The sequence below is a fragment of the Petromyzon marinus genome, chromosome 8 (genome assembly GCF_048934315.1).
Source record: "Petromyzon marinus isolate PM22_M1 ecotype Great Lakes invasive population chromosome 8, UKy_Petmar_22M1.pri1.0, whole genome shotgun sequence".
NCBI lineage: Eukaryota > Metazoa > Chordata > Hyperoartia > Petromyzontiformes > Petromyzontidae > Petromyzon > Petromyzon marinus.
Window position 1 is genome coordinate 4,719,701 of NC_133674.1, and position 24,604 is coordinate 4,744,304.

The window sequence follows — 24,604 nt, forward strand, 5'->3', positions numbered from 1 at the left end:
GTGTCTCCCAGAATTATGTCTCGGTGAGCTTTCGGTGTTAGAGGCCGGACAGTAGTAAGTAAGCGTTTGCGCTTCACGTTTGCCTGCATGTCGGTGAACGTGCTTGAATCGCAATACTGTCTCGTCAACTCCCCGGAAGCCAAGTGTGTGTCCTCCAGTTTTGTTCACCGTGACAATATAGAGAGACAGTATGAGAGAGAGGATAACAGACCGTTGTTGGCTATGCCCTGCTTTATGGAAATAGGCATGAATTGGCCACGGTAATATGAAGTGAGGTTTGGCAGGGAAACGTTGATAGAAGGGATGATGGCCAATGGATATGGGTAGAACGATGAATTAATTAATTGGTCAATATAGATTATTAAGCTCGCGATACTTGTATTAAATCACTTGAATAAAAATCAATGTTTTTTAAAATGTGTATGTTGTACGTATCGGGTTCATGTGAATCTTATAGCCACCAGAGGCTCTACCGTTCTTAGAACTGTTAAAAAAATTGCTTCTGGATCGAATCATGACCCTGAATCACGACAATTTATCGAATTTCTGTGGGAGGAACACAAATGTTTCTCACCCCAAACAAACGGAGAGCATGACCACCACAGAGATATCAGTTCATGTGCATGAGCGAGATGGATTGTGGCATCGCAGGTACTATGGAGGGATAGAGTGACAGCATGGGGAAGCATTCATCCAGCAATAGATAGACCGTGGCTCACGATGATGATGATGCTGTTTTGTTTGAAACTTTCCATGCATGGTGCGTTGGGCGGATGGGCTAAGAATGTACGGGGCGGGCCTTTGAAGAGTCTTCTGTTTGCATTCTCTGCGGGCCTATTTCTCTACGTTTTGCGGTTTTGGTTGCCTACTGTTTAACACGTGGCCAATTGGGATGGAATGTTGGCTTAAGCAGTATTGCTAGCCACTTGTTAGAATTTCCTAAGCATCGCCAAAAATATGAAAAAGACACTTATCTGTAATTTGATAGAGAAAGAAAAATATCAAGTTTGTAAACAGCTTATCCCCTGGGCCTTCCTAAGGCCCCATTTTAGCGTCTAAACATAGTTGTTGTGCCCCGAAAATACATTCTCTGTTAAGTGAAGAGTGCAAAGACGCCAAAAGAGACACGTGGAATTTGGAGCGTACAGTCGTGATGCAGTCAGGGTCTGCATGTATCTTATGGTTTGTTGTTTCGTAGTTCCAGAGGATACAAAACATGTCTATCCATGAATTAAATCCTATAGAGGTCTATCCAACAAAAGTATGTTGTTAAAATCCAGCGGAAGAGATTAATCGGATGCTATGCATGTAATTTACACGTTATTTCATCAATACAAAAACGGATTCTTACGCTCATGATGCATCTATTAAATTATGATTGTGTAAAATGTATTCCATTTTAACGTTTTAGATTTGAAGTTTTCGTGACTGCAAGGATCCATACTCTTTGGTTCTTTCGGTACAGTCACGTCGGTGAAAAAATAAAATAAATAAAATAAATCACGACGTTTCGGGCGCAACACAAGCGCCCGTCATCAGGTGGGACAACCACAGCAAGAAAACAATTGCGCCCGAAACGTCGTAATTTAATTTATTTTATTTTTTCACCTACGTGACTTGACCGAAAGAACCAAAGAGTGTACGTTTTTACGGTTTGCTAAAGTAAAATTGACGATAATGATTTCAACAAAACTGCAAAACATTTAACAAATGAGAAAAATACAAAGAAAGTTGCTCAAATGCGATAGTAGATTATTTGAATAAAGAACTTAGCTGGGTGGGAGAGGGAGTAGAATAACGTTGTTACATGGGTATTAAATGCACAGCAGAAATGTGTGCACATCTATAGGTAATCCCTCTGACATGGCACCCATCGTTTTATCCTCGTCATCTGCACACGGGGAAAGCCAGCGACAGCTGTCGACTGCAGTGTTGGCATGCAGCTCGCCGCCGTGAGAGAGCACCGGGATTGGTTTTGCTCGTTTCCTGCAAGGGGTTACGGTGGTGGTTAGATGGGTGGGCAGTGCGGGTCGTTGCAGGCAGCGCTCTCGGTAACGGTGTAAACTGTGGGTTGAAGGTACCGACTCCAGACTTGCCGTCCGGTGGGGATCCTTGCAACAATCCCACACCTGTTTACGCACAAGACATCGGCGTGCCCCTGTTGGCTTGGCAGGCTTCCCGGCCGCCTTGGCTGTAGACCGCGCCGTGCCGAGGGAGGGAGGGGAGGGCGCATTGGGGGCGAGATGGGGTGGGGGAGTCATCGAGAGTGCCGAGAGAGGCCGGGGAGTGCAGGGGAAGTTGTACAAGTCGAACCGGCGTTCCAAACGACAAACCGGGGCCTCATTCAGGATGTGCGGTAGTCTTCCGGTGCTTGACGGTTTCTCTCCCGAGTTTCCCCACAACAATCGCTGCGGGCCACTTTGTGGCTTATGGGTGCGCGGCAGGAGCCGCTCTCGTTATTCGTCCGTGCCTCGTGCGTGCTGAGCTCTTGAGAGTTATTCCATTCCATTGTTATTTTTCGTTATTTTCTTTGAACCTATCTACGTGACTTTACCGAAAGACCCAAAGAATATCCATTCCACGTCTTGCTCAGCAGATGAGCATTCAACTGCAGTTTCTCTTAAATGGTGAGTCTCAACATTACTGTTTTTTAGTACATCGCTTATTAACGATACTCTATGGTAAAGAAAAAAATAACAAAATGCTCATACAAATTAAGGTGTCTGAACTCTGTGCAGAGGTGGATGGTAGTGTGGTTATCGGAGTTTAAACAGTGGCCTCGCTTTCAGTGTAACAGTCTTGAGTGTGCACCAGTCTGAGGCTCTGCTTTGTTGGCCTGGGAATGGTTGTACCGTCTGTGGTAGGGCTTACTTGGAGTTAGCAATCTGACAGTGCAACATGCACCATCATTCAGTTGGAGCTGTCAAGTAGGGCTTGAAGTGCCAGCGAACAGCTTTACAAATACAGTACATGTACGCTTCAGTCATAATATACCTTATCGTATATCCAGGACAATCTCAAAACTCAAAATAATATTTCTGTACTGGTATGTTTGATGAATTCCATTCAAAGTATTTAATGTGTAGGAAGTCACCTAAATTCCTGGAAATGCAATCCATATTGGCACGTAACAGTGTAATGATATAATCTTGGTGTACCCAGGCAGCCTCCCATCGAAGTAATAACCAGGCTGAAACATGCTTCGCATTCGTGACCTTATGAGATCTGGCACATTCTGGTTAGTTTGGTCAAAGGCGATGAGGATGGAGATGCTCGAGTCTCTATGGTATAGTATGTATTCATGTTGAACTTCTTTCGCACCGTATGTAGCCAACCATGCTTATCAAAGTTGTGCCGGTAGGACAACAAACTAAACACAAAAAGCAGTTCTAAAGAAATGAGTTTTCAATCTAGATGATTTAAAAGTGCATAGGCTTGCTAATATCAGAAGGAAGAGTATTCCAGACGGCCACAGAAGTGCATCAAACGCGCGATGCAGTGGCCGTCTTTCTTCGATGTCCAGCCAAAAGCTGCTACGAGGATGACCAGAGTTCGCGTGATGGTTTATGCTCCTTGAGGAGATGAGAGAGGTATTGTGGTTCATTTGTGGCAAGCACTTTGTCTGTAAGGAGTGCAGGCTTATAATATATTTGTTCAGCAACCGGAAGCCAATGAACCTCGGCGAGCACTGGACGGACATGGTCGGATCTTGCAGTACCCGTTACGACACGTGCCAAATAATTTTTTACACGCTACAGATTGGTCATGTTTTTTTCCAGGCGTCCCTTAGAGTAGTGAGTTGCAATAATCGAGCCTTGTCGATACTATGCTACTACACCACAGTGTTGGCTATGTCACGACTTAATAGTGGTCAAATGTGTCCTAGAGCCCTGATATGAAAATTGCAGGACCTGAATATATTTTGCACGTGGTGATCAAATGAAATAGTCTGGTCGAGTATGGTGCCAAGGCTCTTTAGATGAGTAGAAAACTGAATCCTGGAGTCTGTGACTGCCACACCTGATCCTCCCACAAATGTTTTCGCCTGAGCCCGAGTGCCAGCCAGCAGAACCTCCGAATTTTCCTGGATTAAGTAGCTGCTCGTTTCGTGCAAACCACACCTGCACTACTCGCAATGCAATCTTCCAGGTGACCGAGGCTCTTCATATCTAACTTTTACTTCACTGCGGTGTACAATTGTGTATCATCAGCATATTGATGAAACTTGATGTCATGTGATGATATGAGACTGGTACTGTGATCATATAAATATTTAAGCAACTAATCAAAGTGAAGAGGCATTTTATTATCCTGGACAGGGGGCTGTCTCAGAAGTAACGGCTCCATTTTTCCTAGATTTGAAGTTTTCGTGACTGCAATGATCCATACTCTTTGGTTCTTTAGGCAAAGTCACGTAGGTAATTTATTTTATTTTATTCATTTTTTTACCTACATGACTTTACCTAAAGAACCAAAGAGTATGGCTCCATTTTTGTTCAAACTTTCTATTGAAAGAATATATAGTATTAGATATTTATGGGAATGGCATAATGTAGCTATATATTTTTTTCTATGCACTTGCACAAGCACTTGGACCACAGCTAGAAATCTATCATGGTAAATATAATCGGTATCGCACAACTATCTGTGAACAGTATCGTGTACAGCAGCGGCATTTTCAAAGGGTTCCCCATGTAGAACCACCTTCAGAGGGCTGCCAAATGTGGCAGCCCATCACAGTCCACCGATACAGCAACAGCCTCTGATGTTCGCGGTCTGGTGTTGTCGCAATGCAGAAATTCTGCCACGTGAATGTGTGAACACATTGTCTAAATTATTTTCAAGTTTACTTCTGCATGTATAACATTTAATGATTAAGCAATACAAGTGAATGACAAAATATATGTTATTACATTGAGGATATTGCTTATATTTTGAGTGCAGTGATCCTCTGCTGAAAAAAAGTGGTAGTCATTTTATCAACCCATGAGTAATGATGGGCTGAGTGAACCCCCAACCAGGATTTGAACTCGCAATATTCCGACTGAGCCATTTGCTCTACTGCTGAGCCACCTGGCCGGATGCTGTACAAACTGTTACCTCTTACCGCATTACTGTTAATGTTAGATTGTATCATAAGGTCCTGTTTATGTAAATATATAATTTCTCTTAACTGCAAGTTCACCTAGGTATGGACATTCTCTGCTGCATGCTACACCACTGAGTATATCCGGCCCGTTATATTGAGGTCACGACCCCGGCAAGCCTCTTGTTATATTGGCCGCAGAGTCATAAATGACAGTTGTTGGGGAGCAATAGATGAACAATTGGTTCTTTCAGGACACTGATGCTATGTATTTCCACATCCCCAACAGTGATAACATTGTTGAACCCAGCAAGTGTGTCATCACCTTAACCTTGCTTTTTAATCAAGTGAAAGCCTATCGAGGCAAAGTATCTCCTTTGGAAGGGGAGAACTGAGCACATTTTCCAGTTACAGGCTAGAGAAGCAGGGTGTACCAAGCAGGGATAAAAGAGTGTTTACAATACAATATCATAGCTCAAAATTGTGAGCATTGGAAAACGTTAATCTCTCCAGGCTGAGCCAGTGGTGGAAATTCCGCATTCCTATGGCGGTGACATTTCTCTCCATAAACCCACCGCTTCTTGCCCATCAAATGGTGAAGTCTTATTTTCACGATTGCAAATAAATGGTGAGTTTATAATAGCAACATCTTGATTCCATATCTATTTTGAATACTTTATTTTTGTTCAACATATAAAGACCAGTTCCTCATTATGGGTTCGTTTGGGTCACACATAATATATGAAATAAACAGCACTTGATCATAGTTTAGTTTTGTTTATAGTCACTCTGGCAGAGAGGACCACATTTCAGTAACTCCATATGTGCGTAATCTGTTTCAAAGGCTCCCAGCGCCCCTTTGTACTCGTGAAAACACCATCAGTAGTGTGGGTTTGCCTCTCTGCAGCCGCCCGTTTTTACGCTCTGCTGGGCCTAATTACCCCTGGGGGTGTGTGCTGTGGACAAATAATCCTTTCTGCACACTGGCCTCTCCACCAACACCACCCATTCTGCTTACTTACCCCTCATTCAGACGATACTTTTGTGTTTTGACTTTGCTTGTTTACTCAAGAAAGCCTCAATAAGTCACAAGACTCTTTCGGGAGGATCTTGCCAAGTTTGTTGCAGTCCAGGGCGGACGATTACTCCTTGTTTTCCAATTAAGACGTTTGCGAATATATTTCCGAATATGGTAATTTTGAACCGTCGACTCCGTTGTATGATGCCACGGGATATTTAACTTACTTTGTGAAGGAGATGGCGTGTTTTTAATGGTAAATACAACTGCAGTGTTAGCGTGCGACCTGCAGGGTTCGAACCACCAACTTCTGAAACAAGTGGCGAAGAAGCCACTACGGCTCGGCCATGTCACCGCCCCCAAGGCTTCAGGCCTTGTGCCTCTCCTCGGCCAATGACGAGTTACCTCTCCGTGACCACTTTCCACAGTTCGCACGTCTTCACCCTCCCACCTCCCTTTTCCTTCTCGTGTGCATCCTCAAATTCTCCGTAAAAAACGTAAAGATGTTGGGTTACATCTTGACTTAAGCTTTCGTGATTGCAGGAATACATATTCTATGGGTCTTTCGGTAAAGCCAGGTGAAGACGATTGCTTGTCTTGCATCTTAGTTTTGTGTTGCGATCGAAACGTATTTTTTTGTTATTTTTAGTTATTTTCTTTGAACCTTATATTCATGGTTCTTTCAGTAAAGTCATATAGATAGAAAATAAAATAAAAATAACAGATAATAAAATTTAAAATAATAAAATAAAACCCACGACGCTTTGATCGCAACACAAGCGGTCTTCATCGGGCGTGATGAAGACCGCTACGTGACTTTACCGAAAGACCCAAGAATATGAATTCCTGCACTCAACTCCCATCTTGTTACTCGATCATAATTGTTCTTTTACATTGTTGTGAATGTTTTTTTTATCTTCTGTTTATCTGAATTATTCTCACAGCAACAGGACACACCTTTGTATTTAGATGCTATATAAATATTGTTACCCCTCTTACCCAATACTTTTATCAGAATCGATCTGCACAAAAATATTATGTATGTGACTATTATTCATATTATCCTAGCCTTTGTACGGATGCTAGGAATAAAAAAGAGTAATTTCCATGGAAAAACACATACAAGGATGGATCTGCCCCATAGCACACTCCTCCCGCACATCACATGAGGGGCGTCGAATGACAGTATATTATAATGCCCTACCACGAGCACCACCACTCCCTATTTCCACACACTCGCCTCTAAGCTGGGATCGGAGGTGGGCAGTGGTGTGATGCAAGGGGATAAATAATTCACTGGTGTCTCAAGGTGCCGCGCGGGACCCGTACTGGCGGCAGGCAGGCGGGCGGGTGGGCGAGCGAGCAAGAGGGCAATCGCAATGATGTCGACCCTCATCGATCCATACTTGTGGCGAGGTGGAGCCTTTTGGATCCATGAATATTGAAAACCCTCAGTTGGTAAAGTACAGGGGCCTATGGGAATTAGGCGGTTAGGGGAAGCACGGCCGCGGTTAGACTCGTCATAGCTTAACGAAGTTGCCTATATTTTTATTAAAGTAAACAATTTATGAACTAAACACTGAATAACATAAAAACATTACATTAACTTTACATACCTTTTAATATTAACGATGACAATGAGATGATGAGTGAAGGGGCTGGTTAAAAGGAGGAGGGGCTCAGCCCACCCTCTTCCTCCGGGCCACAGACGCAACACTCAGCTTCACCACTCGCTGCATGCTTCGGGTCCATGGTTAAGGCAAAATTAATGTGTACTTGACTTAAAGCCTTCGTGACTGCAGGAATGCATCGCAACACGAGCAATTGTCTTCAGGTGAAAAAATACAGCAGGCGGACTGCTGAGGCAGGAAGAAATATAGCGAAAGAGCTACTGCAGCCATAGGTTATAAAGGTTTGAGATGGGTACAACCCAAGGGTAAGTGGGCGGGGCTAGAGATGGAATTTGCAAGTAAATGTAAGATCGCAGAGCTAGGTATACCTCGGCCATTGTATTGCTAGAGATTAGCATGTCAATGTGTTAATGTAACCCCACGGCTACGATGCTGAAGAAGCCACTGTATTGCTAGAGATTAGCATGTCAATCTGTTAATGTAACCCCATGGTTACGGTGCTGAAGAAGCCATTGTATTGCTCGATGAGAGATTAGCATGTCAATGTGAGACGGCTCCCGCAGCAGCGGCTGTGTTAATGAGAGAGACATTCAGCCTATTAAACGGTGAGCGCCACTGCCGCATCGAGGAAAATGGAGCAGCAGCTATTTTAGTGAGACATTAATTTTGGAAAATTCCCTCATCAAAATGCTACAACATAGGGCTCATTGCATTTTCGACCATCACCACTTAGCCAGTGAACTGGAGCTTGTATACCAAGCCCTCAAGATGAATGGATATTTGGATTGCACAATCCGTAAAGCTGTCACCCCAACTGTCGCGAGAGAACCACCTGAGGACCCAATCAAAATCATCACCTTGCCATACATAGCAGGGGTTGCTAAAAAGATTTCCAAAATCATGAGCAAACACAAGATCCAGGTCCGATTCAACACAGTACATAACATTTGTGATCTGATCCCATCTGTGAAGGATGTGATCCCTGACATGCAATACCCTGGGTGTTTACAAACTAAGCTGTGCCATCGGCAGTAGTTACATTGGGGAAACTAAGCGACATGTCTCAGACAGTGTTCGTGAACATAAGGCGGATCTGAAACACGGTAGGACCAACAACACCTCTGCCGTGGCTGATCATTGTTTTAACGCTGTGGGAACACATGCAATTGATTTCTCCAAGGCGAAGGTACTATGCAAACCCACTGGCTTTCAACAAAGATTTGTTCATGAAGCCATCCAGATATTTAAACACAGACAATTTCAACCGAGAAGATGTGTACAAACTGAACAATCATTGGAAGGACGTTATTAACCAGGTAAAGTCATAACTGGCTGTGATGCTTCCATCCTACCTGCCTATGTTAGCAGTTATTTTTGACTCTCTGAGTTGCATTACCTTGTTAAATGTCTTTACATTAACAGGCTAAATGTCTCACTAACATAGCTGCTGCTCCCCTTTCCTCGATGCGGCGGTGTCGCTCGTTGTTTAATAGGCTGAATGTCTCTCTCATTAACACAGCTGCTGCTGTGGGAGCCGTCTCACATTGACATGCTAATCTCTCATCTCGAGCAATACAATGGCTTCTTCAGCACCATAACTGTGGGTTACATTAACACATTGACATGCTAATCTCTAGCAATGCAATGGCCGAGGTATACCTAGCTCTGCAATCTTACATTTACTTGCAAATTCCATCTTTAGCCCTGCCCACTTACCCTTGGGTTGTACCCATCTCAAACCTTTATAACCTCTGGCTGCAGTAGCTCTCGCTATATTTCTTCCTGCCTCAGCAGTCCGCCTGCTGTATTTTTTCACCTGAAGACGATTGCTTGTGTTGCGATCGAAATGTGATTTTTGTTATTATTTTGCTATCTATGTGATTTTACCGAAAGACCCAAAGTATTAATGTGTACTGTACAGTACAACAAAAGGGATGGGCAGCTTGATCAGCTAAGCAGCGCTGCAGCCCTGCGAAATTTGTAACAATGGTATCACACAATACAATGATGGCATGCTGTAATGCAATGAAGTAATAACTACATTATGTGATTTCCTTAACACCGTACTTTTCCCCAAAGATACACAACACCAAGAAGTGCCTCGCGTCTCGAAATCAAAATTGACGTGGGCAGCGTCAATTTTGATTTCACGATTCGGTGCGACTTGCATATACAGGTAGTCCCCGACCTACGATGGAGATGCGTTACGATGACCCCATCATAAGTCGAAAATGGCCTAGCCTACCCAGAAGTTTTAAAGAATGGTGATAATTTAGCAAAACAGAGCAATTTACAGTACTGTACTGTATAAACTATATACCGTATGTATTAATTACAATACTGTATTGCACAGTCAAATTTAAAGTAAAAAACAAGGTAAATTCTTAGCCTGCCTATATAAACTGCAATTTCATAGAAAGTTTTTTCAGGAAACAATCCTATCTGCTAAAAAAAACTTTTAACATGCATTGAACGTATGTATCGTACCGTGGTAACCCTAAAATAAAATCGCTAAAGCTATGTATCATACATGCATTGAACGTATCGTAACGTATCATATTCTACTGTACTCACCAAGATTCTGTCCGTCGTCTGCATACTTGAACGATGTTAGGTTGTTGATGGCTACATTTACTTAGTTGTCGAAAGATGAGGATGGTAATGATAAAGTACAGTATCGTACCTCGTACGCTGCTGCGTTTGCCTGCCTGTCATATCGCTATTGCCATCATAAGATCGAAATATCGTAAGTCGGACCATCGTAAGTCGGGGACTACCTGTATTCAAACAGAGATGCTCGCCGTTGGTAAAGCGGTATACAGAAGTAAATCAGCGTATACTCAAATGTTGCGGTTAGTAAATTCGCGGTTGGCAAGCTATCACTAGTTCCGTGGATCATTTCCCACTGCCTTCTGGACCACCAGCTGTGCACTGACCACAGATTGTGGGAACAACTTGCCACACGTACAAAGGGGATAACACTCAAAGATCCACACAGTTTGGTTTACAAACCCCTTTGCTGTACTTCCATCTCCCGGACCCCTCCAAGCCCAGCGAGTTTGTAATGTCACGAATCTATCTATTTTACCAGCCCTTGCCTCAGAAGTGCCAAATCATAGGCATAGGTCCCAGCGTGAATCCAATAATACAAAGATAAATTGACACGAATGAGAAAAATAAGGGGTTCATAATAGCAAAGGACATTGTCATAAATAGAACATGGTATATATGTGTATTTACACTGTTTTATTTAGATACTATTTAAATTAATAATCGATTGTACTGATAAATATTAGAGAGTTTAAAGTGTTATAAATGCACATTGCTCTCAAAAATGAATGTCATGGACATGTATCTTAGCCTACCGTAGGAATACAGAACATTAATAAAATAAATCGTATACTACTTTAGTTTGTATATTTAGTGAAAATTAACTCGCCTACTGTTATGATTCATTGTTACTGTTGCCGACTCACACTTTCTGTGTCCATAATAGCTTTTGTGCATTATTCAGCATCATCATCAACCATGATCACTCCACTCTTAGATGAAGGCCATATACCACAGTCCTGCGATCTCACAATCATCGCCCTCCTTTGCACGAGCTGATATCATCACGCCATCCCCTCTGCATGTCCTCTCGGGCACTTTCCCTCCGTTGGCTGCCATTCCGTCACCAGGCCTGTTCGTCACCTGTCGGTCTGTCTACTCGCTTTCTCATCCATTCCATTAACCTAAACATTTGATTACAAATTTCTTAAATCGCAAATAATGAGTGCGTTATATGCTTATTCGATGCGTTATGTCGAGAAACTATTTCGGTACTGTAGACACACCTCCGATTAGCACGGCGGTGCGAAAAAAGAAGTTCAATATACTTGCATAAGATGCCTCAAAAGCAATGTGTGAACTATGCAGATACCCATAGCGATATGTTGTTGTTTTACTGCTGTTTGGTGAATAATGTATTTTTGTTCTGTAATAGAGAGGAATACACCTGCTGGTCATTGTTTTCCCTGCTCACTTGGCATTCCTCGGGGTTAGTCTGGCCGTGCGCGTTCATGCCCTCCTCTAATGCAACTGCATGCACTTTGGTAAATATAGGCAGTTGCAAGGACCCAAGGGATTGTGGACAGACTACTTGTGCTTAATATGCTGTAGGTCGAATTTCAGTGGTGGGCATTCTCGCATCCAGTACTCCATTTAATTAAATAAATATCAAATGTTGCTCTGTTTGGCACTTAGCCAGAGCGTAAATTGAGGTGGGCCCCAGAATGCAGCGGTCAGCTTATCGTTGGCCTGCTCGAAACTTTGAATCGCACTTTGCGCGGCACTTTGTCATCCACGTGTATCTGAACACTGCACATGCCTCGTCTTGAGCAGACCACACTTTCGAACGACAGATTAAATACCTTTAATGGGATTTATTGTTTGTTTTGATACAAGTTACTGTATTGAAACATGTTACATTAAAATTTGCCACAGGCTACATACACCCACCGCTTTAATGAACTTGTGCAACGCTTGGTTTGTGCACCCCTGCGGTTTGTGTAAGCGTCTTTTTAAAGTTCTCTCTCTTTATCCCAAAATTGGCCCATGATTACACCGGGGCCCTGTGTAGACGTTAGTCACCGCAGGAGTACGTTGGCACGGTCCATCGTGGTGAAATGTGTAGTTTTGGTGCCAGCGTTGTGATGCACATACGCACGGCCACGTGAAATTCTCCTGAGTACGTTTGACACTTGGCATCAGATTATTTTCCCATTCATATTTACAAAGTCCAAAAAACTATTGTTTGAAACTTGAAACAAATGTGATTATTAACATTCTACCAAGAGATCATTTAATTGTGGAAATTATAAAAATGTATGTTTAAGTGATTTAATTGTAAGCATGTTCACTTTGCAAGATGACATGTTTACATGCATGCATGCTAGCTGTGTATACAAGTTGCATTCATAGTTGTACCGTAGGCTGGCTTTGTGTTGTTAAACATTGACATGCAAATCCATTGATTTACAAGATTCCAATACCCTTTCAATGAAATAAGCCCATTCAGCAAGAATGGAGCACTTAGTGAGAATTTCATGAGTCATAAATCCGATCGTTACCGGTTCAGTAAAGAGGGTTGGAATTTTAAATTAAAGCAATGTCATGTGACTGCTGATTACCAGTGCTGGGTGTTAGGACATGGGTGGTATTGAGCTGACCATGCTATATACCTGCTACAACATTAGTTTCATAAGCCCATATATTTACTAGCATGTAGGACCTTTCAGCAACACACTTTGTGAAAATTGCCCCCAAAATGTATTTGTTTGACCAACTTAGGCGAGTGCATCCTTTGACTTTACCATGGGCCTCCGTGGCCAGGATTTAATCTTCAGAATCTTAACAATCCGGTGACCTGGGTGGCTTATATGGGCTCATACTAATGCCCGTGTCGGAGCACTGAGGCAGCACCGCTAAGATCCTGTAGACCTCCACCCAACTGCCTGAGATAAAACCCTACATTCTCAAGTTTAGTGCATTTGATACTCCCAGCCTGGTCGGCTTTCACCTAATTTGGTTTTATCTCAGTGCTAAGGGCTTAATGTATTTTTTTTATTTCGAGGTGCACGTTAAGCTACCAACTAAGCAAGTACAATCAAGGAATTGTATCAATAGAGACAAAACGAACAGACAACCAGGAAGTATTTTTGTGGCATAGCTTCAAAGGTAATTTCTTAAATGTGATATGATTAAGCAAATTATTCGGTGATACTACGATGACCATGGTGCACAGGCACAAATAAAAAATATACATGAAGCTCAAATGAGTAACACTGATGTGATGCTGTATTGGCTCTACGTTTTTCCATAGCAAACAAACACTGAGGCTCAACCAGGCAAAAATCACTAAATATTTTTTTGCATTTATGGGATGGAAACGTACGGATAAAGTTATAATGGGGGTTATTATGTAGGTCATTAGAGGTCAGCGTCAAATGTGCTCCGATGACACTGAGAGTGTCTTGAACCAACAGCTCTTTTGAGGTCTTAGCCAGGATTCGTTAATTACAAAAGTTTGAGTGGAGCCAGGAAAGAGCTATTTCACATTGGCTGATTTCTTGAGTGCTGTGCCACCAGTCCTTTGACCTTTTCCTTGGCTGAGCATTATAGGATTTTTCCACCAACAAACTCTCCTCAATATTCCCCTGAGTTTGTGCATACTGAGTTGTGGGCCAGACAATTCCTTTTGGGATATTTTAGTTGTTGTAAACAAATAATATTGGCACTAAAATGATCGCATTTTTGTTGTCTTGGATGTTTATACTCTCAAACGGTCACATATTCCTCCAGTAACTTATTTCTTCCATGAAGGGGATGTGGACTTTCATTTGATGCTGCGTAATGACTCCCCCCCCCCCCATCCCGTGTTCTCATGCTGATAACACTGTTATTGTGCGCGCGAGGCGGATGACAAATGTGCGTCGCCCGTTGTGTTTAGAGTAAGGCTACAGTGGCCTCGCTGGAGCCACGCAGCACGCAGTTCGCTGGTGTCTGCATTGCCCTCCCTCCTTTAACCAAACTCCCCAAACCGGCCCGACTGCGTTTCTGCGGAAGGAAATAATTGATATCTCAACGCCAGGAAGTCTTTGTGCTTGAGACTGCTCTCATGTAGCCAGGCGCGCTCGAGGCTACTGTACATTCTGCTTGCGCAGGCATTGCCCCAAAAGGGCTGCCAAATGACCCGTCTTGTGTTTGGAACGTCCATCGTGGATTTGAGCCCTGCTGGGGAATGGATTTGGAGGCCACCAGAGTACGAGGCCTGAGACTCCTGAGAATGGAATACGCAACCAAAACGCTGCCAGCCGCCTGGACTCTTGTGTTCTAGGCTTTTTTGATGACAGTTTTGAGCTTCTTTTAATGAGAATAATTACTTTAAAGTTACAGTGGAGAATTCAATTGCAGCATTCTCATGACATCACTGACAAGCCACTCTAATAAATCATTCCAATGATGTCACATCGTGCAGGGATGATGCGGTTGGGAACCTTTCTTGGCGGAGTTTGTATGTTCTCCCACTGTTTTGCATGAGTTTCTTCCAGATTCTTCGGTTTTCTCCCACAGCTATAAAGGAACGATACAATGTAACTGGTATTTTCCAAAACATCGCAATGCTGAAAAATGTACCTGCAAATTACTCAATTTGGATTACACGCAGCAGCAGCAACATCAACATCGCCCCTCAGTGCAAAACACTTAGCAGGACCCTCATGAACAATGAGCAATATTTTCTCATTGACGTAACTGAACTTTGTTAGCTTGAGACACAACCTAGGTATGATCTACAAGTTAAGAGCTAATTCTTCTTATTGAGTCTTTAAAAAGTACACATACACACATATTCAGGCTTTATGACTCATTAAAGTGTGCTATTACCAAGATGTAAATTAGTCAGTCAACGTGTCATTACTGTGAGAAATTTTCATTGGAAATTATGGGACGTAATGTGTGGTAGAAATGTGCAGACGTACGTCCATTTTCTACATTCCGTAATCGGTGTAATGTGAGGTATCCCTCAAATGACATCTATCAGTTTATAATCTAAAGACGGGAGCAGCACCTGTACTTTACCTGCTATGTTCCCTACTTAATAAGCTCCCGTTTAATGAGGAAAGCAACAACAAAAACCATAGGGCGATTTTAAAACGTCTAGCTGGTAATGCTGATAACAAACAAAAACGCAGATTCGTACTCCGTATGATTTGACAAGAGCATTGTGCATCAAAGTGGGAGCCCCTTTTACTTCTTATTCAAAAACAAAACACCTCGGGTAGGAATAAGGAAATTCTATGAGGGCGAGTCGTCAGCCATCTGCCTGCCGCTGGTGCCCGATGGGCCTCGGGCGGCAGTGGGTTTGAATTGAAGTGGCCGGGGGATATTCCGGGGGTTTGCGTTCACTCGGCAGCACCGTTGTGTGGCTGGCAGCTGGCTCTCTCCATGCCGACGATGAGATAAACATTTTTCGTCCTTTGGTTATTGGGTTTTTTTCTTTCCTGGATTCCTAGACGTCGCGAGGCATGTAACGGCGCATTTGGCAATTCAAACATATTCTCGTGCCACTGATTACAGTGAGGGAAAAAAGTATTTGATCCCCTGCTGATTTTGTACGTTTGCCCACTGACAAAGAAATGATCAGTCTATAATTTTAATGGTAGGTTTATTTGAACAGTGAGAGACAGAATAACAACAAAAACATCCAGAAAAACGCATGTCAAAAATGTTATAAATTGATTTGCATTTTAATTAGGGAAATAAGTATTTGTCCCCTCTGCAAAACATGACTTAGTACTTGGTGGCAAAACCCTTGTTGGCAATCACAGAGGTCAGACGTTTCTTGTAGTTGGCCACCAGGTTTGCACACATATCAGGAGGGATTTTGTCCCACTCCTCTTTGCAGATCTTCTCCAAGTCATTAAGGTTTCGAGGCTGACGTTTGGCAGCTCGAACCTTCAGTTCCTTCCACAGATTTTCTATGGGATTAAGGTCTGGAGACTGGCTAGGCCACTCCAGAACCTTAATGTGCTTCTTCTTGAGCCACTCCTCTGTTGCCTTGGCCGTGTGTTTTGGGTCATTGTCATGCTGGAATACCCATCCACGACCCATTTTCAATGCCCTGGCTGAGGGAAGGAGGTTCTCACCCAAAATTTGACGGCACATGGCCCCATCCATCGTCCCTTTGATGCGGTGAAGTTGTCCTGTCCCCTTCGCAGAAAAACACCCCCAAAGCATAATGTTTCCACCTCCATGTTTGATGGTAGGGATGGTGTTCTTGGGGTCATAGGCAGCATTCCTCCTCCTCCAAACACGGCGAGTTGAGTTGATGCCAAAGAGCCCCATTTTGGTCTCATCTGACCACAACAATTTCACCCAGTTGTCCTCTGAATCATTCAGATGTTCATTGACAAACTTCAGATGGGCATGTATATGTGCTATCTTGAGCAGGGGGACCTTGCGGGCGCTGCAGGATTTCAGTCCTTCATGGCGTAGTGTGTTACCAATTGTTTTCTCTGTGACTATGGTCCCAGCTGCCTTGAGATCATTGACAAGATCCTCTCGTGTAGTTCTGGGCTGATTCCTCACCGTTCTCATGATCATTGCAACTCCACGAGGTGAGATCTTGCATGGAGCCCCAGGCCAAGGGAGATTGACAGTTCTTTTGTGTTTCTTCCATTGGCGAATAATCGCACCAACTGTTGTCACCTTCTCACCAAGCTGCTTGGCAATGGTCTTGTAGCCCATTCCAGCCTTGTGTAGGTCTACAATCTTGTCCCTGACATCCTTGGAGAGCTCTTTGGTCTTGGCCATGGTGGAGAGTTTGGAATCTGATTGATTGATTGCTTGTGGACAGGTGTCTTTTATACAGGTAACAAGCTGAGATTAGGAACACTCTCTTTAAGAGTGTGCTCTTAATCTCAGCTCGTTACCTGTATAAAGGACACCTGGGAGCCAGAAATCTTTCTGATTGAGAGGGGGTCAAATACTTATTTCCCTCATTAAAATGCAAATCAATTTATAACATTTTTGACATGCATTTTTCTGGATTTTGTTGTTATTCTGTCTCTCACTGTTCAAATAAACCTCCCATTAAAATTATAGACTTCATTTCTTTGTCAGTGGGCAAACGTACAAAATCAGCAGGGGATCAACTACATTTTTCCCTCACTGTACACGTATCGACGAGTGCGTGCGATAATTGGTTTCATTGCAATGTCTTTGAACGTGTATGCTAATATTAAATTTAGGATAACTTAGTGGATAAAACTGTGGAAGCGATGAAGTTTTAATAAAAGATGCATTACAAACAAGATGGCAACACAAAAAATATATTCTTTAATAAAATTGCCACACTCCAAATTATGAGAATGTGTTTAATCGCTGGGTTGTAGGATGTTATCATGCCGAGTATCTGTCATATCTCGAGTGCACTATTTCCACACACACACACGTCGCTTTTGTGACAGTTTTGTTTGATTTTTCTTGATTCTTTCCGCACACACTTGCTCACGCTGTTGTTTCTATGTTGCCTTTTTTGTGTTTGCCCGCCATGCATGAGAAGGGATTATTGACAGGCCAAGCAAGCGAAGAATGTTGACCTGTAATGGAAGGAGGTTTTCTTGCCAGGATAGGTGGGGTGTAGCGTTAGTTGCAGGATTGGCTGCACAGGAAGAAGGGGGGCCCACGTGGGCGTGCGGGGATGCAGGTGGGGGGAGGGGTCGTGCAAGCGCGCACACGGCCCCGTGAGCTGCAGGAGGAGGTAATTGATTGAGGCACGATTGGTGCGGGGGGGGGAAGAGGTTGGCTGCGCATAGGGTTGGGGGAGGGAGTCGGGCTGGCTGGACCGTGGAACAATAGTGGTGGTGCCGGTGTGTCTGGAGCCTGCTTTTGGAGGGGGAAAGGAAAGGCGGGGTTGGTGGTGGGGGGAGAGAGAGGTGGTGGCATTGGGAGGGGGGTGCGCATGGGATTGCACACAGACATGAGTAGGAATGCGCATGCAATATATATAAATAACGGAGCCATGAAATGAAACAAAATCCTCGCTGAAATTGTTGAGTTTCCTTTTTTCCAGTCGGCAGCGTATTGAAGATGGGGAAGGGAAAATATTTCTGCAATACAGCTGAACTGTTAACCTTCCCTTGGCTGTCTCCCGTCAAAGCAAAAGTGCCCAGGCGTCGGCAGATTCATTTGATCCCCTGCAGAGTGGCGTTCAAACCGTTGGATTGTTCTCTGCTCGTTTGGAAATAAAATAAATTTCCCATAATTTCCCGTAAAGGTTCGACACAAACGTAACTTGTTTTTTTATTTGTTTTAAAGGTAACTGATAATATATATTTTTAAAGTGTTACGTTTATTTTTCTTCAATTAATCATTTACCTTTATTCAACTATACAATTGCTTTTGTTCGAAGGCACGTTAAAACTGTTCCAGCCCCTTTTTACAAATGATAATAGTAATAATGCTTAGTTTATATCACATTTCACCATGCCCGGTGACCTTAGATTGTCATTTAACACACATTTAGAAAATAAATCGGTTCTCGTATTTTACGCAACCAGCCGCCCAAACTGAATGAAACCAAGCTGCATGTGTTCTGCCCTTGTTTACCCAGGAAAGCCTCACCGAGTCGCCAGGCTTTTTCACACAGGTTCCGGCTAAGTTTTCAGAGTAGGGGGACGATTTTTATCCCGTGTGTAATTCCAAAAATGAAAATAATTAAAATCAAATACACCTACACACATCTGTACTTGGGACAGAAATATGGCCTGGTGGCTTTGCGCCCGGCACAAAGTTTACACGGCGACATTTTGCAGTTAAGGACGGCCAAGTGGACTTTGACGGATTTTTTTGTAACCCGGTTCCCCTGTCCGTCCCCCTGCACGGCCCCTCCTGGTTTCTGACAAGTTAATCCAGCGTCGTCGCTCGTCCAACGGCGTGAAACGTCTCAAGAGTGGTGGCGGTGGTGGCGTCGAGCGGTCGGTAGTGGGGGGCAGTCGGGGGGGGGGGGGGCAGCACGGTCGCCAGCAGCCAGACAGCGCGTTTGTCTCTTCTTCTCCTCCTCCTCCTCCTTCGCAGAGAATCTAAGTTGTTGTGGAATGTCTCTGAGCTGGAGCCACATTCGTCTGGCTTGACAGGTTGGCAGATTACGGCTGGGCAAGCCACGCCACGCTTGCGTGAACATCTTTGCTGCACATTTTGTGCTTGAGTGCTGGCGCGCGCGTACGTGCGCGCGCGCGCACACGTGTTTTAATTCTTATGTTTTAGACGTGTTTCATAAACATGCTTTGAAATTGAATATTCGTGCTTTTGTTGGTTAATAAACAGAACGCCTATACACTTTGTGATGAGGCGTGAGTGACTTTTAGTGTGCTCGGTAGGAATGTCTGCTGCTTTAAGGTTTTATATTTCACGTGGTAAACAGAGCATGAATGTGACCGGGAGAGGGTAACTGTAGAGATTTGTATGCCCCTTTCATGCTCGTCTGCTTGCTTAACTAATTTTATTTTCTGTGTGCCCATATACTCTGATACAGCTGTGCTGTTTGGTCGATGGCAATTATTGCAATTTCCTACTTTTCATTGTTTTGGTAATGATTAAAGATCACTAACTTCCATTGAATGGGGTAAAAAAACAGAAGGCAGATAACGGGTCTTGTAAATCTTTGCAACAAATCGGTGTACATAACACTGTTTGCCTTGAAATTAAACTAATTTGGCTGTGATTGAGATAATTGCACAATTTGCATGTATGATTGAAGCTTTTATTTTTTATTAATATACTATTTGAAATGATGTTTGACCAAACGGCATTACCGCAAACATTACGTGCATTTGCAATGTGTTTGCCCCCACCTGTTACAAAAAAACTGGTAAGTGTTTTGAAGTGTTTTCCCCGAGTGTGTACCCACACTCAATGTGTGGTGATGGTATAATTGCAGGTGTTGGCACCAGATTTTGTTTGCCATTCATTTAACAGATTATTAGTAGTTCATTGTGGAGTATTGCTTCCTCATGTCCACTGGAAATTCTGCATTCCTATAGCAAGGACCAACTTGTTGGACTTGGAGTCCCATGCAATTGATTGTAGTATTTATAATAATAATGGGCTTTAACCAGGAAAGCCTCACTGGTATATTTGGCCAATTCCATGTGGGAAGTAGCTGGAGCACTCGGAGGAAACCCACACGTACCAGAGTACAACACATACCGAAGCCCAACACGGTTATATTCCACCCATCGTTGTCCTGCCATCTCCTGGCAACAGTCTTCAATTCAGCTACTTTATGGGAATGATCGTCCAGTCAATTGGTAGCCCTGGCCAGGATGTGCACCCATGTTTTCAGGATTGGCAGCCCACCTTCCTTCAGCAAATGAGCGATGGCCCAGCTACAGCCCTGCCTTCTGTTGTATAATAGGCACTTTTTGTGTTTAGTTTGTTGTCCTTCCCCTGCACCACCGAATCGCACGGTTGGCTACGTACGGCGCGAAATAAGTTCAATAAACATACGTACATGTAATGGACCTGCCACCGGCGTGTATTGGCAAGCACACTGGACTTGCAAACCAGAGTTTTCCGGTTACATTCCATCTCATGGCAAGGTAGTTAAAACAATAGCTAAGTTTCTCAAATTTCCCCACCCTCTGTCCACGCAGAGTAAAAAATGGGTAGGACACAGTCTCACGGCAGATTGCGTTGTGGTGAGGTAGATTGTGGACACGCCGACCTCTTCCAGCACATCTGGTTAACCCTCGAAGAGTAGGCCAAATACCCTGTAAAATCGGTGGTCGTGGCACATCCCTGTAACCCAGCACCGTGGAGGCAAGGGCTGGTGGATCGCACAAGTGTTATGAAACTCTCATGCCATGGGCGTCAAGGAGGTGCCATACCCTGGCTTGCCACATTATGGGATAGTGTTGCCCCCACGAGCGTGTGGGTTTTCTCCGCGTACTCCAATTTCCTCCCACGTCTTTAAACACTCATTAAATTGCCTTACGACATCCTAAATGTATATGCACCTCCATGTGTTGTGGATTATACACGGTTGCGAGATGCACGTGCCTGTACAGCACTGGTCGTTATTGTTTAAGCAACAGCAATGAAAGGCCACAAGAATACAAGAGGCCTGGGGTGAACCTGCTTTATCCTCCAAGTATTGGAAGGTGTTTGGTTTAGTGATGCTGACGTGTAAAGGGATATGCTTTTAGGCATTTATTTAAAAACTGATCAGGCAGATAAGGAGGGCAGTAATTAAGCTGGCCCAGTGGAAAGGAGAGTGGCTCCGTAACGAGATTATGTTGTAGGTGCCGAGTGTAACGTTAGCCAGCGTTGGCGACGCCCATCACTGTGGGTTAGGTAGCGGATTGTGAAGGGAGGCACAGTGTTTAAATGTCTGTTGGTACTGAGGTAGCGTAAAATGACTTGCGACCACAAGGTAATCACATTTATACTTTTAATTTAGTAATTGTAATGCAAAGTCTTAACTTTACATTAGATGCCTGTTGTAGGTTCTTACTGTATGCATACACACGTGTGGAATCTCGGGATGTGCTCTCCATCCCCGGATTAATCTGAAAATCGGGTCTAGTTGCGAAATCTTGGGCGATCTGAAATTATTTTTTAAGATTATTCACGAAAGGGTAAATCTAAACGGCTACTTTCCCACCAGAATGGTGTTGCTTGACATTGATTGACATCACTCCTTTAACATTTGAAATTCAGAATTAAATAATCCTGAAAAGTTCCGAATGTGATGTGTAGTGTGAGTGCACTGTGATACATCATACCATAGTGGGTTTGATTACTGGTCATACACAACACCAGTACGCACGTGGCATCTAGAATGGAAGTGGTTATCACCTAGCTTGACTGATCCTGAAATGAGTATCCTGTATTACAGTACAGCCAGAATTGAGGCATTGAAAGCCTTAATGTACAGTGAGGGAAAAAAGTATTTGATCCCCTGCTGATTTTGTATGTTTGCCCACTGACAAAGAAATGATCAGTCTATAATTTTAATGGTAGGTTTATTTGAACATTGAGAGACAGAATAACAACAACAAAATCCAGAAAAACGCATGTCAAAAATGTTATAAATTGATTTGCATTTTAATGAGGGAAATAAGTATTTGACCCCCTCTCAATCAGAAAGATTTCTGGCTCCCAGGTGTCCTTTATACAGGTAACGAGCTGAGATTAGGAGCACACTCTTAAAGAGTGCTCCTAATCTCAGCTTGTTACCTGTATAAAAGACACCTGTCCACAGAAGCAATCAATCAATCAGATTCCAAACTCTCCACCATGGCCAAGGCCAAAGAGCTCTCCAAGGATGTCAGGGACAAGATTGTAGACCTACACAAGGCTGGAATGGGCTACAAGACCATTGCCAAGCAGCTTGGTGAGAAGGTGGCAACAGTTGGTGCGATTATTCGCAAATGGAAGAAACACAAAAGAACTGTCAATCTCCCTTGGCCTGGGGCTCCATGCAAGATCTCACCTCGTGGAGTTGCAATGATCATGAGAACGGTGAGGAATCAGCCCAGAACTACACGGGAGGATCTTGTCAATGATCTCAAGGCAGCTGGGACCATAGTCACAGAGAAAACAATTGGTAACACACTACGCCGTAAAGGACTGAAATCCTGCAACGCCCGCAAGGTCCCCCTGCTCAAGAAAGTACATATACATGCCCGTCTGAAGTTTGCCAATGAACATCTGAATGATTCAGAGGACAACTGGGTGAAATTGTTGTGGTCAGATGAGACCAAAATGGAGCTCTTTGGCATCAACTCAACTCGCCGTGTTTGGAGGAGGAGGAATGCTGCCTATGACCCCAAGAACACAATCCTCACCGTCAAACATGGAGGTGGAAACATTATGCTTTGGGGGTGTTTTTCTGCTAAGGGGACAGGACAACTTCACCGCATCAAAGGGACGATGGACGGGGCCATGTGCCGTCAAATCTTGGGTGAGAACCTCCTTCCCTCAGCCAGGGCATTGAAAATGGGTTGTGGATGGGTATTCCAGCATGACAATGACCCAAAACACACGGCCAAGGCAACAGAGGAGTGGCTCAAGAAGAAGCACATTAAGGTCCTGGAGTGGCCTAGCCAGTCTCCAGACCTTAATCCCATAGAAAATCTGTGGAGGGAGCTGAAGGTTCGAGTTGCCAAACGTCAACCTCGAAACCTTAATGACTTGGAGAAGATCTGCAAAGAGGAGTGGGGCAAAATCCCTCCTGAGATGTGTGCAAACCTGGTGGCCAACTACAAGAAACGTCTGACCTCTGTGATTGCCAACAAGGGTTTTGCCACCAAGTACTTAGTCATGTTTTGCAGAGGGGACAAATACTTATTTCCCTCATTAAAATGCAAACCAATTTATAACTTTTTTGACATGCGTTTTTCTGGATTTTGTTGTTGTTATTCTGTCTCTCAATGTTCAAATAAACCTACCATTAAAATGATAGACTGATCATTTCTTGGTCAGTGGGCAAATGTACAAAATCAGCAGGGGATCAAATACTTTTTTCCCTCACTGTAGCATTCCATCCTTAATATGTGCTTGTCAACGGCACTTTCCCTCAGTCTGTACAGCCAAGTACCCAGTACCTTAGAGTGTTTTTTGTTCACAAGCCCATAGCTGATGATTTTTCGCTGTAGGTCTGTTTGCCAGTTTCTCAAGTGGAATTAAAATTGCAAACATTTTCCGCGGTGCTGCGCTAAAGGAACGTCGTGACATCGGTTGATTTCTGATGTTTTTGCTTGGGGGGGGGGGGTATTGATACATCCAAGTTACTGGTCGCACATGGACTGGGAGATCTGCATTTGTGTTTCGACTACATATATTTACTTTTAATTTTGAAAGGACTAAATGAGATTAAATTGGAAAGACTTTTGGTCGAGTAGATTATCAAATTTTGCGAGCGAGCATGTGTGTATACAGTACTGAATATGCTGCGTGTATACTGTATATGTGGCGCATGCCTCCGAATCAGCACTTCAGAGGCGGACATTGGTGGCTCTAAAAGCTCTGGCTCATGCTTACGTCCACCGTGGCTATAACCTTTCTGTATGGAACTTGGCGTGTTTTCTCTTAGTGTCTGCATGGGTTCCTTTTGGTACTGCAGCTTCTTCCCGTTCCTGGAATTGGCAAAAGAGGAGTGTTGTCCTAAAAATGCGTTTCGAGACTCGGTGTTTAGGCTTTCTCCTGGATAAATAATTGACGTTATTATTACATTGGTTTATGTGCGTCATTGTAAAGATGATGAGTATATACTTTCTTTGGGTGCTCCTGGTATTAAGCTGCGACCACTTCTCTACCAAATTG

General features: G+C 43.5%; 1 protein-coding gene across 3 annotated transcripts in view; it reads left to right on the top strand.

The window, feature by feature from the left end:
- Window positions 1-24,604, top strand: part of LOC116940150 (bone morphogenetic protein receptor type-1B-like) — a 55,336-nt gene that overhangs the window by 11,267 nt on the left and 19,465 nt on the right. The window contains exon 1 of one of the 3 annotated variants that reach the window (XM_032949463.2): window positions 2,257-2,627. The exons of the other annotated variants lie outside the window; for them this stretch is intronic. The gene's annotated coding sequence lies outside the window, so the exon portion shown is untranslated. Of the gene's footprint in view, window positions 1-2,256; window positions 2,628-24,604 lie in introns of those variants that run through there. 3 annotated transcript variants of the gene reach the window in all.